Source organism: Pinus tabuliformis, chromosome 5_2, assembly GCF_031772625.1.
Source record: "Pinus tabuliformis cultivar Carrire ecotype Pingquan chromosome 5_2, CPIR1, whole genome shotgun sequence".
In the NCBI taxonomy this organism is placed as follows: domain Eukaryota; kingdom Viridiplantae; phylum Streptophyta; class Pinopsida; order Pinales; family Pinaceae; genus Pinus; species Pinus tabuliformis.
In genome coordinates this window covers 108,274,041-108,289,883 of record NC_142306.1, presented here as the reverse complement: position 1 = coordinate 108,289,883, position 15,843 = coordinate 108,274,041, and positions in this window count along the sequence as shown.

The window sequence follows — 15,843 nt, the reverse complement described above, 5'->3', positions numbered from 1 at the left end:
GTTGTCATGGAAGAGTTGGGCCTTGATATCACTAGACCATATCATGATTTGTTCTCTTTTAATTCAAGGAAAGTGAAATGCCTAGGATTAATCAAAGATCTGGCCATTACCCTAACTTAGCTGCCCATGAATAGTATGATGATGGATATTGTGGTAGCAGATATCCCTCCTAAGTTTTTCATGCAGTTGTCTAGAGGATGGATTAAGAGACTAGGTGGGACATTACAAAATGATCTATCTTATGCCACTGTCCTAGTTTTTGGAGGAGAGAGCAGGAGATTGTACAGAGAAGCACAGTTGGCATACATCATCAGTGATGAGAAGAATCCTACTAATCATCCCATATATGCGGTAGACACTGATTTTGGAGCATGTATTCTCCAAATAGAAGAGTCTCAAAAGGCCTTAATGCAGATGAGGAAACCAGCAGTTCAGGCCGTGGAAGAGAAAGGAAGTCAGATTTGGGAGATGTTCTTTGATGGAGCATGTTCCAGGGAAACTGCAGGAGAAGGGGTGGTGCTGATATCTCCACAACAAGAAAGCATTCAGCTAGTTTTTCAAGTCACAAACAATATAACAGAATATGAGGCTCTACTGTTGGGCCTTAGTGCAGCAAAAGACAGAGGAATCAAGAATCTGAAGGTATTTGGAGATGCTAATTTGATCATTCAGCAAGTAAATAAGACATTTCAAGCAAAGCACCCAAGGATTAAAGCATACAGAGATGAGGTATGGAGAATCAGAGATTCTTTTGATTATTTCTGTATTTCATATGTTCCTAGAGCCCAAAATCAGCTCGTTGATTCCCTTGTTGTGTCTGCTAGTCTGTTTATTCCTCCCATGCCTCCCAGACTAGTTTATGAAGTCCAAATGAAGTTTAGGCCATCCTTGCCCGATAATGTTCAGCACTGGAAAATTTTTGATGATGATGATGAGATAAATAGGTTTCTACAAGTCATTGATGAGTTTTATGAAATGCAAATTGACCAAAATAATGAAGCCTTATTAGAAAGCCCCAAATCCCAGTTTAGCAATAAAATTGGCAAAAACAGCATTGTCCAGCTTCATAGTAATCATATTCCTAGGGGTCTAATTCCTCTTGAAAGACTGTTTGACCAAAATGATGTGCCTTACAAGGCTGCCCAAAAATAAGATCAATTTGTAGTCTGTAAGCATGATATAGGAAGTCCAGGTCAGCCTAGATACATAAACCTGTCCACTCATTTGTTTGCTGACCAAAGTTATGAATACTACAAATTAATGAAGCAATTTGCTGATGTGTTTGCCTGAGAGTACAGTAACCTGAAAATGTATGATAAGAACATAATCCAGCATAAAATTCCTCTGGAGAAAGACACCATTCCTTTCAAACAGAAGCTGAGACCAATAAATCCTATGCTTCTTCCTCTAATTGAAAAAGAAATTCAAAATTTGCTGGCTGCCAAGATCATAGTTCATATTAGATATTCCAAATGGGTAGCCAATCTAGTAGTAGTGAGGAAGAAAAGTGGAGAAATCAGACTGTGTGTTGATTTCAAAAATTTAAACAAATGCTCTAAGAAAAACAATTATCCCTTACCGAAGATGGAGCATTTGTTGCAGGGGGTCTCAAGAGCAAAAGTAATGTCTTTCTTGGATGGATTTTTAGGTTTTAATCAGATTGTTGTGCACCCAGATGACCAAGAGAAGACTGCATTTACCACTCCTTGGGGCACTTTTATTTATGCCAAGATGCCTTTTGGATTGATGAATGCTGGAGCAACCTTTCAGAGAGCTATGGATATAGCATTTGTGGGAGAGAAGGATAAATTTGTCCTTATCTACCTTGATGACATAACCATTTATTCCAGCAGCCATCAAGATCATTTGTAGCACTTGAAAAGGGTGTTCTTGAAGTGCAGAAGGTTTGGGATTTCAGTCAATCCTAAAAAATCACAATTTGCTTTAGAAGAAGGCAAGCTGTTAGGACATGTAGTTTCTGCTACAGGTGTCCAAATTTACCCAGAAAGAGTAAAAGCAATACAAGCTTTGTCTGTCCTGAGATCAAAGAAGGATATCTAGTCCTTTCTGGGCAAAATTAACTTTGTAAGGAAGTTTATCCCGAATTTTGCTGAATATGTGAAGCACATTACCTCCATGTTGAAAAAAGGGGCAGAAATCAAATGGACTAATATAGCAAGAAAATCGTTTGAGTCTATTAGAAAAGCTATTATGGAGGCTCCCACTTTAATAGGTACAGATTACAACAAGGAGTTCCACGTATTCTCCTTTGCCTCTGAAGACACCATTGCAACAGTTTTATTGCAGGCAGATGAAGAAGGTTCAGAGCATCCAGTAGAATTTTTCAGCAAGAAATTGAGGGATGCTGAACTGAGGTATGATATTATTGAAAAACAGGCATATGCTCTTATTATATCTTTAAAAGCCTTCAGAGTTTATATCTTGCATTCAAAGATAATTGCATATGTACCCTCTGCTGCAATAAAAGATGTCTTAACACAACCTGATGCTGATGGAAGAAGGGAAAAATGGATTGCAAAGATGATAGAATTTAATATAGAATTAAAACCCACCAAGTTGGTCAGAGGTTAGGGTCTTGCCAGATTATTAGCTGAAGAAAATTGTAGATCACTAGACATTGATTTCCTGAGCACAAATGTAGAGATCGGTCAAACAAATGAAGAAGATGAAGTAGCTGAACCAAACAGAAAGCAGTTAGTGGCCGAAAATCTAGCTTCTTGTGATTGGTATGCTGAAATAGTCAATTTTTTGCTGAAGCTAGAAATCCCTTCAGGATTTACTCAAAGTCAAGCCAGAACTATAAAGCTTAGGGCAGCTAAATATTGCATTAATGAAAATCTGCTCTACTGGAGGGATCCATCTGGAGTGCTTTTGAGGTGTTTGGACAAAGAGCAGTCAATAGAAGTCATGAAACAATTTCATTCCAGCATGTGTGGAGGGCACCAGTATTGGAAGACTACAGCCCATAAGATTCTCAGAGCTAGGTACTATTGGCCCACTTTATTTTCTGATGTATTTTCTTTTGTTAAATCCTGTGACAGATGCCTAAGATTTGAAGGAAAACGACAGTTGAAGTCCCTGCCCCTAAAACCAATACAGGCAAAAGTCCCTTTTCAGCAGTGGGGCTTAGATTTCATTGTAGAAATCAATCCACATTCCAGTGGCCAACACAGGTGGATATTAGTAGCCACTGATTATTTCACCAAGTGTATTGAAGCAATTCCTACCAGGAAGGTTGATCATAATGTGGTCATGAAGTTTTTGACAGAGAATATCTTCAACAGATTTGGCTGTCCACATAAATTAGTCACAGACAATGCAACAGCCTTCAGGGCAAAAGAATTGGTGGAAATGTGTGATTCAATGGGTATTAAACTGGTTCATTCCACCTCATATTGTCCTCAAGGAAATGGTCTGGCAAAATCCTCTAATAAAAGCCTGATAAAGATAATTAAGAAGCTATTAGAAGACAACAAAAAGAATTGGGATTCAAAGCTCAGGTATGCACTGTGGGCTAACAGAGTGACCATTAAGAAATCCACAGACAATACTCCTTTCAAGCTGGTATATGGCACTGAAGTTGTATTCCCAATTCAGTTAACTCTCCCTGTGGAAAAATTCCTTCAAGAAGAGCAGAATGAGGAAGAAGACATGTCCAAGAGGATCATTGATTTAGCAGAGATACATCAGATTAGAGAATAGCTGATTGAAAAGGCTGCAACACATCAGAAAAAGATCGAGGAAGCCTTTGACAAGAAGGAAAAAATAGATAATTTTCAGGTTGGAGACTTGGTTTTGAAATGGGATGCACTAAAGGAAAAGAAAGGCAACCATGGGAAATTTGATGCTCTTTGGACAGGCCCTTTTATTATTTCACATATTCATGGGAACAACACCTTCATAATGAAAAGTATGGGAGGAGAGACAGTTTTTGATGGCCCAGTTAATGGGCGTTTTCTGAAAAATTATGTTGTTTAAGGTCTTTGGCCTTAAAAGTTGTAAATATTTGGTTTTTGTCAGTTTTGTGTAGGCAAAGTAGACTCCATGCCCTATGGAACACTAGGAATTTTGGTTAATTTGCTTTCAACTGGAAAGGCATTGATCTGCAGGTTCTTGATACCTCACAGGAAGGATCTCATCCTCAGAAGGAGCCAGTGTTATCTCTACTATGTTCTTTGGCATTTGATGGATAAATTTAGGTTGCGCAGTGCTAGTTTTGGTTGCATAAGGTTTACAGCATTTTTTCCCATTTCCTCCTTCATTTTCCCTATAACTCCACAAAACCCTGCTACCCTTGTTTTATGCCTGCATTTAGTGTAAAATCTGTGTTCTGTTAGCCCCCGGGTGTTGGTTTAAATGTTATAACCCTGATGACGTGACCGCGCACTATAACCCGCAGCTTTCCCGGTCACATCACTCTCGTTAACCCTTTACCTTTTTTCCGCCGTCAGATCATCCGTCACCACAATCGAACGACATACGCAGCCTCGATCCCGTAACCTGCACGCTTGTTAGTCAGCGGGGAAAGCGGTTTCATGTCGGACCTACCTGCCACGCATCGCCGTTAGACTGGATCGCGCCCCCGCATACGAATACCGCCCACCTCCTGTAAGCGGTGCGGGGAAACCGCTTACTGCTCATCCCGTACAACTCCCGCTCGTTAACCTTCAATCACCTCCACTGCCCGATAGTTGTCCAATCATCCATCCCGCGATCCAACGACCCATGATCCTCCTTTCGCGTTCCCTCCCGATGGCCTCTATAATCTAATCTCCGTCGTTCATTTGCACGATCCAACGACTGTCGTTTATTCATGTCTCACTCATGCAACATCCATATTGGTTTCATGTCTCTGCCCTGTATCATTCACCCAAAGGATGAAGGGGGACGATCTACTAGCTTTCTGCACTTATTATCTTCAACTACCTCATTCAAAGAGACAACACGGCCAGGGAAGGAGAGTACTGCCTCGAGCAGTTGAATTCATTTACCAGTTATGAAGTTTTTGTCCCATACGGTACTCCGCCTGCTCAAGAAGGACATCAGAGTACCAGAAAAGCCGATTTTGTTCATCAAAACACACAGTTTGCAGCAGAGACCCATATCTGATTATAACTGTGGTTGGTGGTCCATTATGACCCGTCCACGCATAGGATAGCAGAGATTTTGTAATCAACCTCCATATATACTCAGAAAGAAGATGTAATGAGGGTTGATGAATGTTATTTTGATGTAAAGTTCAACTTCTGGAGATTGTAACTACTATGAGACCTGTAGCTTCTGGTCTTCATTTTCAGCTAATACAAGCTTCTTTTGATGTCAATTTCTTAATTTCCACTTTTTCTCTATTCCAGGTTGTGCCTGTTATGCATTTTTCATGTACTCTTGACGTTTAGCATTAGAGGGGCTGTCATCCCACCTCTGTGTTAGAATCTAGTTAGTATTATTGAATGTGTATGCAGGTTTTTGTTGTTTTTGTTTAATTCCAGAGAGCTGTCATCCTGTCTATGCATTAGGAAATAGATTTACATACCTTTTAACTGGTTGCAACTGGCCATCACAGGGTCCTGTGCATTTGCTGGTGTGATCAGTATTCTCCATGTTCGCCTATTCCTTAAACTGTGAGTAATTGGTGGTCTAAAGCCTTGTAGTCTGGGGGTGTTCACCCATGTCTAGAGTTAAGCATAGTAGAAGTGGTTATCTAGCTTGAATATGCATCATTCCTTCCATTCATCCACCTATTTCCAACATTTTTTTTGAGTTTGTAATGTCCCCGAGCATCTCTGAGATACAACCTAAGAGAGTTTCTTGGGGTGATAATAGTGCCTTCCGTTGTTGTTACATTTTTTTATCAAGTGCTTCAAGATTGAAATGGTGAAAAACAAATTCTATTAGATCACTGAACTGCTTGAATGAGTGAACAAAGTTATGAGGCATTATGCTACGCCATCACAATGGGTAGTCGCGAAGTGTGTGTGCGAGCAGTGAAAAAACCTATGTTTCATTAAAACCTTCCATGTTTTCCAGGAGCGCATGGAAGTCATCTAAGTTCTAAGGCCAGGCCACTTCACCTTCACCATCATACATGATTTCTGACAAGTCATCCCAGAACTCCCTCTCGATGTGAAAGATATGTCCGTTGGAAAGACATTTCGGAGGATGAACTATAACAAACTCTGTGATAGATGCGTGAAGAATCAAAACATATTGTGAGGACTCAGCTTGTCATCTAACCCTCCTTCTAGTGCTAGAAATGTTAACAGTGTTGGACCTGCCAACATTTAGGGGATCTCCCCGGTATGAAGTCCCAACTAGACCTCAAACCATTTGGTGTAGGATTCCCATCCAGTACGATGGCCCATTTTCCATTATCTTAAAGCTATGCCTTAGCTCTTGCTTGTTAGCATGTGAGAGTGGTTTTCTTTGTCTTCAAACAATGAGGTGCACGTGCCTGGTGAGTGCTTAGTGTCGCGTGTGTCAAATTTCTTTCACTGTAGAGGGAGACGGTGGAAGTGAGTCTCAGGTTGAAAGGGAATATTCCCAACTCTGTCAAAGACACACAACACAACAGGACGTGTGTAGCTTCCAGTAGAGTAGTCCACACGGATGCGGCAGTCACAAACATACAGTGAATGAATATCACATACAACGCCCATCATAGTAGTTCACATGAGTGAGACGTTCGTTATAACAAGTTTATGGGAATGGTTTTGTCGAGTGTCTGGCAGGATATCTCAAATGGGCAAGACAACATTAACAACTAATACAACACATTTTCGTAAGCATATGTATTAGAAAAACCAAAATAGTTCAACTATCTTCACACATGTTAAAGCAACATGCATTACAAGTGTCCAAAGAATAGTCTTACAATAAAATACAATACATGTGTGAAAACGTATTGTCTTGTTAACAAGCTCCTGAATGAATTGAAAGTTCCAAGACACATTGGCACACCATATATCACTAACCCTGATAGCAGGGCGTTGGGGCCACTGCTCACTCCTAAAAGAAAATACTACAAACTCTCAAGGCTATGTGGGATGAACCAAGGTGAAAAGTCCCTTGCATGTACAAATGAGGGGTATATATAGTAAAGGGTGAAGTTGACCCTTGGGACTGTTCAACTTCCCTCGTGACTGTTTGACTTACATGACTCTTCAATTTTACATGACTCTTCAACTTTACATGTGGGTCCCTTGGACTTCCACGTTACATTACATTGATTACAACAGTATGGCCCATAGTAGTGATATGGCAGAGATGACTCATGACATGACTCGACATGACAGAGCTGGTATGTTCATGATGGTGGTGGTGTCCATGTCGAGCTACAATGTTGTTGAGTGATGAGTGCGCTCTTGGTGTATCATATCTTCACCTCCACATGGCAAGGTGTGTGAAGTATTAGATGGTCTTAGTGTTCACTTGATAGTTCATGCATTCACATGTGTCTCCTTTTCTTGCTACTCGGTACACTTCATGTGTTCATCCATTCACAAACAGTCTCCTAGCATGTGCTCCTTTTTCATCCCGTTCATCATCATGCCATGTCTCATTCATGTACTTGTATAGATCTGCGATCACTCATAATGAGACGAAATCAAATCCATAAATCTCCTAGTCTACCATACTGCATCATCTTTCGTTTCCGGGTGTAGGTGACAGGGAGAGAGGAAAAGGCTCTGAAACTATGCAGTGCACATTTCATGCTGGGATGCGGGCTCCGGGAAATGTCGATAAAATTTTTGTAGAGGTCACTAGTAGGCTGAGATTGGAAGTCTAGATCAGAAGTGACTGTCTACGAGATCTGGCTCAGCTGGAGGGAAGATCTGCGCAATTTTTCCAAGGAGACAGTGTAGGAAAAAAGGGGACACTTGTAGTGAAAATTGTGAAAATTCTTCGGGGAGGCTGGCAACAGGCTGCAGGAGGCTGCTGGCCAAATCTATGTAAAGTTGGGAGGCTGGCTTACAGGACATCCTTGCATAGTTTCCAGGCTGAGTGGGATGTTGGGCAACTAGGAGACAACCCATGAAAACTCAGTAGTTTTCACGGTGAGTAGCAGGCCAATTGACAAGGTGATTGGCTGATAGAACTATGCATTTTTCGAGCATACTGTAGTGACATGCAGCGGTGCCTGTCAAGCATGTCTACGCAATTTATTCAACCAACGGAGGCAGGCATACCTAGTAGCTTCTACACAACATTTTTGGGGAGTGAGGCCCGGGGTCACTGCCCAGTCAAACTCTCTGGATGACAAGCTGGAGGCTTGATGGATTTTCATGCGGGCAATGAAGATTGGGATGGCTTGCTGAGGAAATTCTGCATTGTTCTGGGTGACAATCAGTCTAATCAACTCCAAGATTGCACAGTGCAAACTTCTTGGGAGGCAGCCTCAGGCTCTATGCAATTCTGGGCAGCAGTACATGTTCACTTAGGGCCGCGACTGCACAATGCAACTCAATAGAGTTCTGACTATTTGGGGGTGGTCCGGTGGACAAAGTTTCAGTAAAATGGCTAAGTGTGTGAGCGAGTGAACTTATGCATGCATGAACCTATGAACACACACTGAACATGACTCAACGACAAGACACCTCGAACCATCAAGACAACATACACTCAGTGTGACTGATCAACGAGTGCGAGTGACAAGTGCGACACTTGAGATGGACATTCAAACAACTGTGACGACACTTGTGCGACAGTGCTTGCAACATCGTGTGTGAGTGAGATAGATGTTTACATAGCGAGCACAATTCAAATCAAACCTTCATTATCACCATAATGAGGTCGTAAACATGACATAGTAATCAACATGCCGAAGAAGACAATTCGTCAGTCAAGTGAAAAGGAAGCAAGAAGACGAAACACATAAGATGACTTTTCATGTTTTCACACATGCATGTTACTGAGGGTATGATGATATGACAATGACAAGCAGTACTGCAAACTCAACTAAGAGGTGTACTTCAAAAGGTGTTCTTTACTTACCATACTTATCCTCAAGATGATCATGCATCCGACGGAGTTTACATGCAGTCCTGATATTTTCCATTACTTGGTTCCTTAGTCCTTCTCCTCAACTCCTTGGAAGCGATTTCAACATGTCACCTTTTCCTGAAGTCACTGAGAGGTAGATATGCGCAATTTCTATGGATAGTGGTTGTTGCCTGAATGAGGCCCTGAGAGGCATGTCTATGCAGTTTCTGCATGCAAGACCAACAAGAAAACTTGCACAACACTACGCAGTTTTGAGGCACATGATACTTCTGCAGGATGGGGGTCCTCGGAGGACACCTGTGCGCAAATTCTGAGTGCAGTGCAACTGGAATGCTCTATGCATTTCTAGAGAGCAGTGTTGGCTTCCTAACTTCTCTGCGCATTTTTGGAGAGCAGTGTTGGCTGGGGTCTCTAAGGGTTGCGGGATTTCATCAAGCAAGGGAGGTTGGTGTCTCTACGAGCTACGGGGCTTTAGCAGACAAGGGAGGTCGGTGTCCCTGCACACTGCAGGGTTTCAGTAGGCAAGGTAAGTTGGTGTCTTTGCACACTGTGGTGTTTAGCAGGCAAGGGACGAAGCTTGATTGTTGCAGAAGAAAACCACACAGTTCTGGGAAGTTGGATGAGGCTAGGTTGCTCAAGGAAATGGCTAAGTGTGAGATCAGTGAAATATATGTAAACATTGATAGGACTTGATTATGATCGCACACGGACACTTAGAAACACAACATAGACCATCCAGAGTGCATAAGATATACTTTTCTTGATGCAACAATCTTCATGACAAGAGTGCGTGAAGTGAGTGTGAAACATATCTATGTGACGACAACCACTCATGCACACATTATTTCCCTTGAAGAAAAACAACATTCCCTTCACATGGAAAACAACAACCCCTATGCCTAAAAATGACACATGCTGCATAAATATGAGAACACAGACAACTCTTAGGTTCAAGGAGGCGAGCTTGAAATCATCAACTTACCAATAAGTGACCAATGATGATCGATCGCAGGATCGAAGGTAGGATCCTAAATTTTCATGCGAGCCAAAATTTTGGAGGGCGTTGTAGCCGCTACAGCATAACCAAAGAAAATCTCCAAGTTTATCATTAGAGAAACAAAGTTCCCCTTACAGACAAGAACCTTCAAGTCTTCTCATCAAGATATGGATGCGACCACTCTTATTCTTATCCCATTATGGGTTTCGGAAAGGGCTTTCAAATTATTGAATACATCAAGAATTGGGTCAGATAAAGAAGAAAATTTAATCCGTTTTTAAAATTATTAATACATCAAACCTTTAAAATGAACAATACCCAACTCATTCCTCCTCTTTTGAGCCCATTCATTCAAAGTGTTGAACCTTGGATTTGCTACCATTTGTATCAAAACCATCACCGAGTCTTAGTCCATAGAAATCCATCTTTCTAGCTCTAAAGATTTGATCCTACAAATCCAATCCTCTTGCAATGAAAACTTTTAAATATCTGCTCTATTGTGAATCTTTCTCTAATACCATGGAGAAATTAATGTGTATATTCAAAACTTCTCATGAAATACACTAAATCATGAGACTTGAAGCTACTCTACTGCTCTGCGGAAATCAATTCACAATCTAGAATAAAAATCATAGACCTGCAAAAGGAAACATCACACGTGCACAAAGTATTTATCTAGGGGAAAGTAACTGTTCAAAACCATTTCCTATCTATATTGCATGAATTAAAGAATAGAGATGAATTCATATGCTTGCTCAAGCTTGAGCACAACTTGCAAGTGTATAGTCTATCTCTGTCCCTGACTGACTGACTCTGGCCAACACTTAGCCAATTTTCAAGCCCTCCAAGATCCTATTTCCTTGCATTGTTCCTTGAGGAATTAATCCCTATTTTTTAGGGAAATTCCTCAATTGGATTGTGCAATTACTCTAGGTCCTTTCTCTAACTGCATGCAGCACCTATACACATGGGAATAGTCTAAACTGATAGTACATTGCCTTGGAATCTCCATCTCAACTGGGTAAGTCGAATTCTCTGTATGAAATAATTATTTTGGGCTGATTGATCAGTTAATTGGTTGATAACTGAGTGAGATTGAAGTTCCATTTCCACAACCTAATCTCCCTTATTTTTTCTAGCAATTAGAAATAGTTTAAGTGATAATAACTCAAATTCACTAAAATAGATTGCTACAAATTAGCAATCAATCATACTAAAATGAACTCAAGCTTCCCCAACTCGAATTAACTGAGTTAACTGAGTGACAAGTGCCATGTCACCTCAGTTAAATACCTCCAATATTTTTGTTGAAATGGAAATTCTATTTTTCTCTAGTTTGACCAAGGCAAAGTAGAGTTGAGATTTTATTGTTGCATTTTCAACACTCTCTCTCAACAAGAAAGGGATTATCAACCTCCCTAATCCTGCACATATGGAACTCTAACTTCCCTCCTGACAAGGTATTTGTCAAAAATGTCAGCATCTTATTTCTCTATCGAAATGTACTACAACAACATTATCTACCTCTACACACCATCCCATATATGGTGATACCAGATATCTATATGGTTGGATTAATCGTGCAAAAAAAAATCGGAGAGATTGATGCAACTTTGATTATCATAGTAGATCACAGTTGGATACATCATCTGACCAAACAATCCAACAAGTATCTTTTCATCCAGATCGGCTCACATGCCGCTTGGTTGTCAGCCATGTATTATGCTTCTGCCAAGATGAGTGCTATAGATATTTGCTTCCTACTGTACCAAGAAACTATTGTCATCCCAACACTTAAAAATCCCCCTAATGTACTCTTTCGGTCTAATGGAATTCCCACCAAACCTGCATCTGTGAAGCCACACAACTTCACTCCCTCTTTCCATCTGTACCAAATTCTAAACTGAGTAGTTCCTCTAAGGTACTATAAAACATGCTTAATTTCCCCCCAAAATAGTTTGGTTTACCTAGCTATAGCTTGGATCAGTTGGTTGACTGCATAACACATATTTGGTAGTGTGTTCACAAGATACATTAGTGAACCTACCAACATCCAGTAAATAGTAGCATCCACTTCCTTGCCTGAAGTGACATCCTCTTTCATCCAATTGGTCGCTAGAGGATTATCCATGGATTTGCACCTATCCACGTGGAACCTCTGAAGGATATCGTTGGCATACTTTACCTAAGAGACAAACAATTCATCATCACCTTTCCATACTTTGAATCTAAGGAAGTAGTGCATGAGACCCATGTCCTTAATTTCAAAGTCTCTTACAAGTTCCTCCTTGTAATATTTGATCAGTTGCTCATCTCCAGTTAAAATCAAATCATCAACATATAAGACAATAATCAATAATTTACCTTCTACCAAAATATGATAGAGGTTTGCATCCGCTTCACTTTTGGTGAAGCCAAAACTGATGAGATAGCTACCGATCCTAGTGTACCAAGCATGGGGTGCTTGCTTGAGACCGTACAATGCTCATTTGAGTCTACACGCATGAGACTCTCGATCAAAAGTCTCCAAGCCTTCTGGTTGCTCGATATACATATCCTCCTCAATAACTCCATTGAGGAATGTTGTTTTCACATCCATATGGTGGATCTTCCACCCCATCTATGCAACTAGAGCAAGGATTGATCTGATGGATGAGTATCTCACTACAGGAGAAAAGGTATCCTCATAGTCGATCCCCTCAACATGAGTGTACAACATGGCCACAAATCTGGCCTTATACTTTTCTATTATTCTATTTGCTGCATGCTTCACCTTGAAGATCCATCTCGAACCCATAACTGATTTATCTATTGGTCTTGGGACCACTTCCCAAACACTGTTGTTTACAATGGATTTGTACTCCTCCACCATTGCATCAACCCATACTGATTTCTCTACTACTTCGTCGAAAGAGGATGGAACAGTCTTTACTAGCTCAGTCATTAGAGCAGTGTAGCTAGTGTACTGATATGGTGACCTTCTCTTCCTGTACTAATTTGAACGAGCACCCACATTCTGACCCACATCCTGCACAAGTATCTCATCTTCCCTGGTCCTTTTCCTATCTTCTTTGGATGGTTTCGCTTAATTGGTTGTGTCCACTCTCTACTCCTCAATTTGTGGTTGCACCACAACTTCTTGAGGCTCCTTCTTTGTAGCTAATAACTCCTCTTCTGGTGGGAACTAGATTTCCCTCTCAAGAGAGCACTGCATAGCTTTGTTTTCATCAAATTTTACATCCCTTCACACAATTGTCATTCTTAGGGATGTCAAGTACACACAGTAGTTGTGGGGAGTTCCTATGTAACATAAAAATACCCCCAATTCTGCTTTCGACTCTAGCTTCTTCCTTGATTCTTTGGAGACATGGCAGTAAACAGAGGCACCAAAGATATTGAAGTGTGACACATCTAGCTTCCTCCCGAGAAAGCATCCCCTGGTATAATCATGCCAAGAATCTGATGAAGACTCATGTTCTACAAATAGACTGTTGTGTTGCATGCCTTGCCCCACAAATGCATAGGTAGGCCCTAATCATTCAACATCACCCTCGTTGCTCCCACAATGTTGTGGTTCTTCCTCTCAGCCACCCCATTCTACTATAGGTTGTGGGGTGTTGTCAACTCTCGTCGAATTCCTTCTTTTACATTGAAATTTTTAATTCATTCGATGCATACTCACCTCCATTGTCACTCCTGAGAGCCTTCACCTTCTTTCTCATTTCTTTTTCAACTGGTGCTTTTAACTCTATAAACTTGGAGAATGTCTCATCCTTCTTCTGCATGAAGAAGATCCAACACTTCCATGATAAGTCATCAATAAAAATGACAAAATATTTATGCCTGGCAGTGGAGGCTATCGAGAAAGGTCCACAAAAATTAGAGTGGATCTTTTCAAGGACTTCATGCACTTTTCTGTCCTGGTCATAGAAATTGGATTTTTTCTACTTCCCCAAGGTATACTCTTTGCATGTTTCTTGTTACGCTAGTGCTCGTTTGGGGAGGCCTATGGTTATCTTCTACATTACCTTCAAAGAACCATGATGCAAATGGCCAAGTATTCTATGCCAAAGTTCATCGACATCGAGGCTCTGCACGTTCTCTGCCTTTGTGCTCAATGAATAAAATCCATCCACATCCAACTTGTACAACTTCTTCACTTGAACCCCTATCTACTTCACTTGTCCCGTGGCTATGAGTCTTAGGAATGCCTTTCCTTTGTTGAAGCTCAGGTCATAACCACGATTTTCCAAAACTGCAATGGAGGCAATATTATTCTTTAGACTCAGAAAAAACATCACATCCTTGAGTCTGAGAGGGGAGCTCAACTATGTCTGAAAGGTGACTGTACCAATCCTAGTCGTACTATACCTTCCATCATCTCCCATCTTGATGTGCATCTGGAGATCTTTCTCCTCCAAATCACTGAACGAGGCACCACTATCCAAGTACCACACACTCCCCATCACCATGTTGGACATGCATGCAATGAGAGTAAAGTCAAGCTCGAACTGTGAAGCCAAGGCTTCACCTACTACTCATCTTGAGGTCTCTTTCTTGTCTTCTTGTGTGGACACTTTGTGGCATAATTCTCGAATTCATGACAGTGAAAAGCACTTGATTCTGGACAAGTATTTCTTCTTTCCCCCTTGTTTAGATTATGCTTTGGATTGGGATTTAATCCCTTTCCCTTTCTTTGCCTTTCTAGCCAAGGCACAATTTTCTTCATACTCTCCCTTAGATGAAGTCCCCTCTCTAGTATTTTGCCTTATTTCCTTTTGTACCAAATCGGACCATAAGCATTCCCAATTTGGTAGTTTCTCCCTCTCATTCACCGAATCTTGGTAGTTGTGCTATCTCTTTGGAAGGCCTAGAAGGGCCAGGCTTTCCAAATCATCCTCTATACCAGTTACACCAACTTGACCAAGTTCATCATGACATTGTTTGAACCTGCTTAGGTACTACGAAATAGTCTCGTTCTTCTCCATATTGATATTTCAAAGTTTATCCTTGAGTGCTAGCTTCCCGTGTTCACTAATATTTTGGAATAGATCTATCAATGCTTTCCACATTGAATATGTAGTCTCTTCCCTATGGAGATTAGAGACAATGTGGTCTCATACTCCCTCTAATATGATTCTCCTCGCCTTGGCTACACACTTCTTCCATTCAGCTAGATCATGAGTATCAACTGTGACTGGTTTTGGGATAGCATTATTAATGAATTCCTTCAATCCATTATCTTGTAGCACTTCCTCCATGTAGTCCTTCCAAGAAACATAATTTGATCTTCCCTCAAGGGAATACTCGAATATTAGTCCATAGAAAGCCATTCTTTTAACTTTGAAGAATTGATCCTGCAAATTCGATCCTCCTGCAATAACAACTTCAAAATCTTTGCTCTATTATGAACCTTTCTCTTATACCATGTATAAATTTATGTGTAGATTTGAAACTTCTCATGAAATTTACTAAATCACAAGACTTGAAGCTATTTTACTGCTCTATGGAAATCAATTCACAATCTAGAACACAAATCATAGATATGCAAAAGGAAACATCACACATGCATAGAGATTTATCTAGGGGAAAACAAATGCTCGAAACCCCTTCCTATCTATATTGCATTAATCAAATAATAGAGATGAATGCATATGCTTTCTGAAGCACGCACATAACTTGCAAGTGTATAATCTATATCTCTACCTGAATGACTGATTTTGGAAAGCACTTATCCAATTTTCAAGCCCTCTAAGCTCCTATTTCCTTGCGTTGTTCCTTGAGGAATTAGCCCCTATTTTTTATGGAAATTTCTCAATTGGATT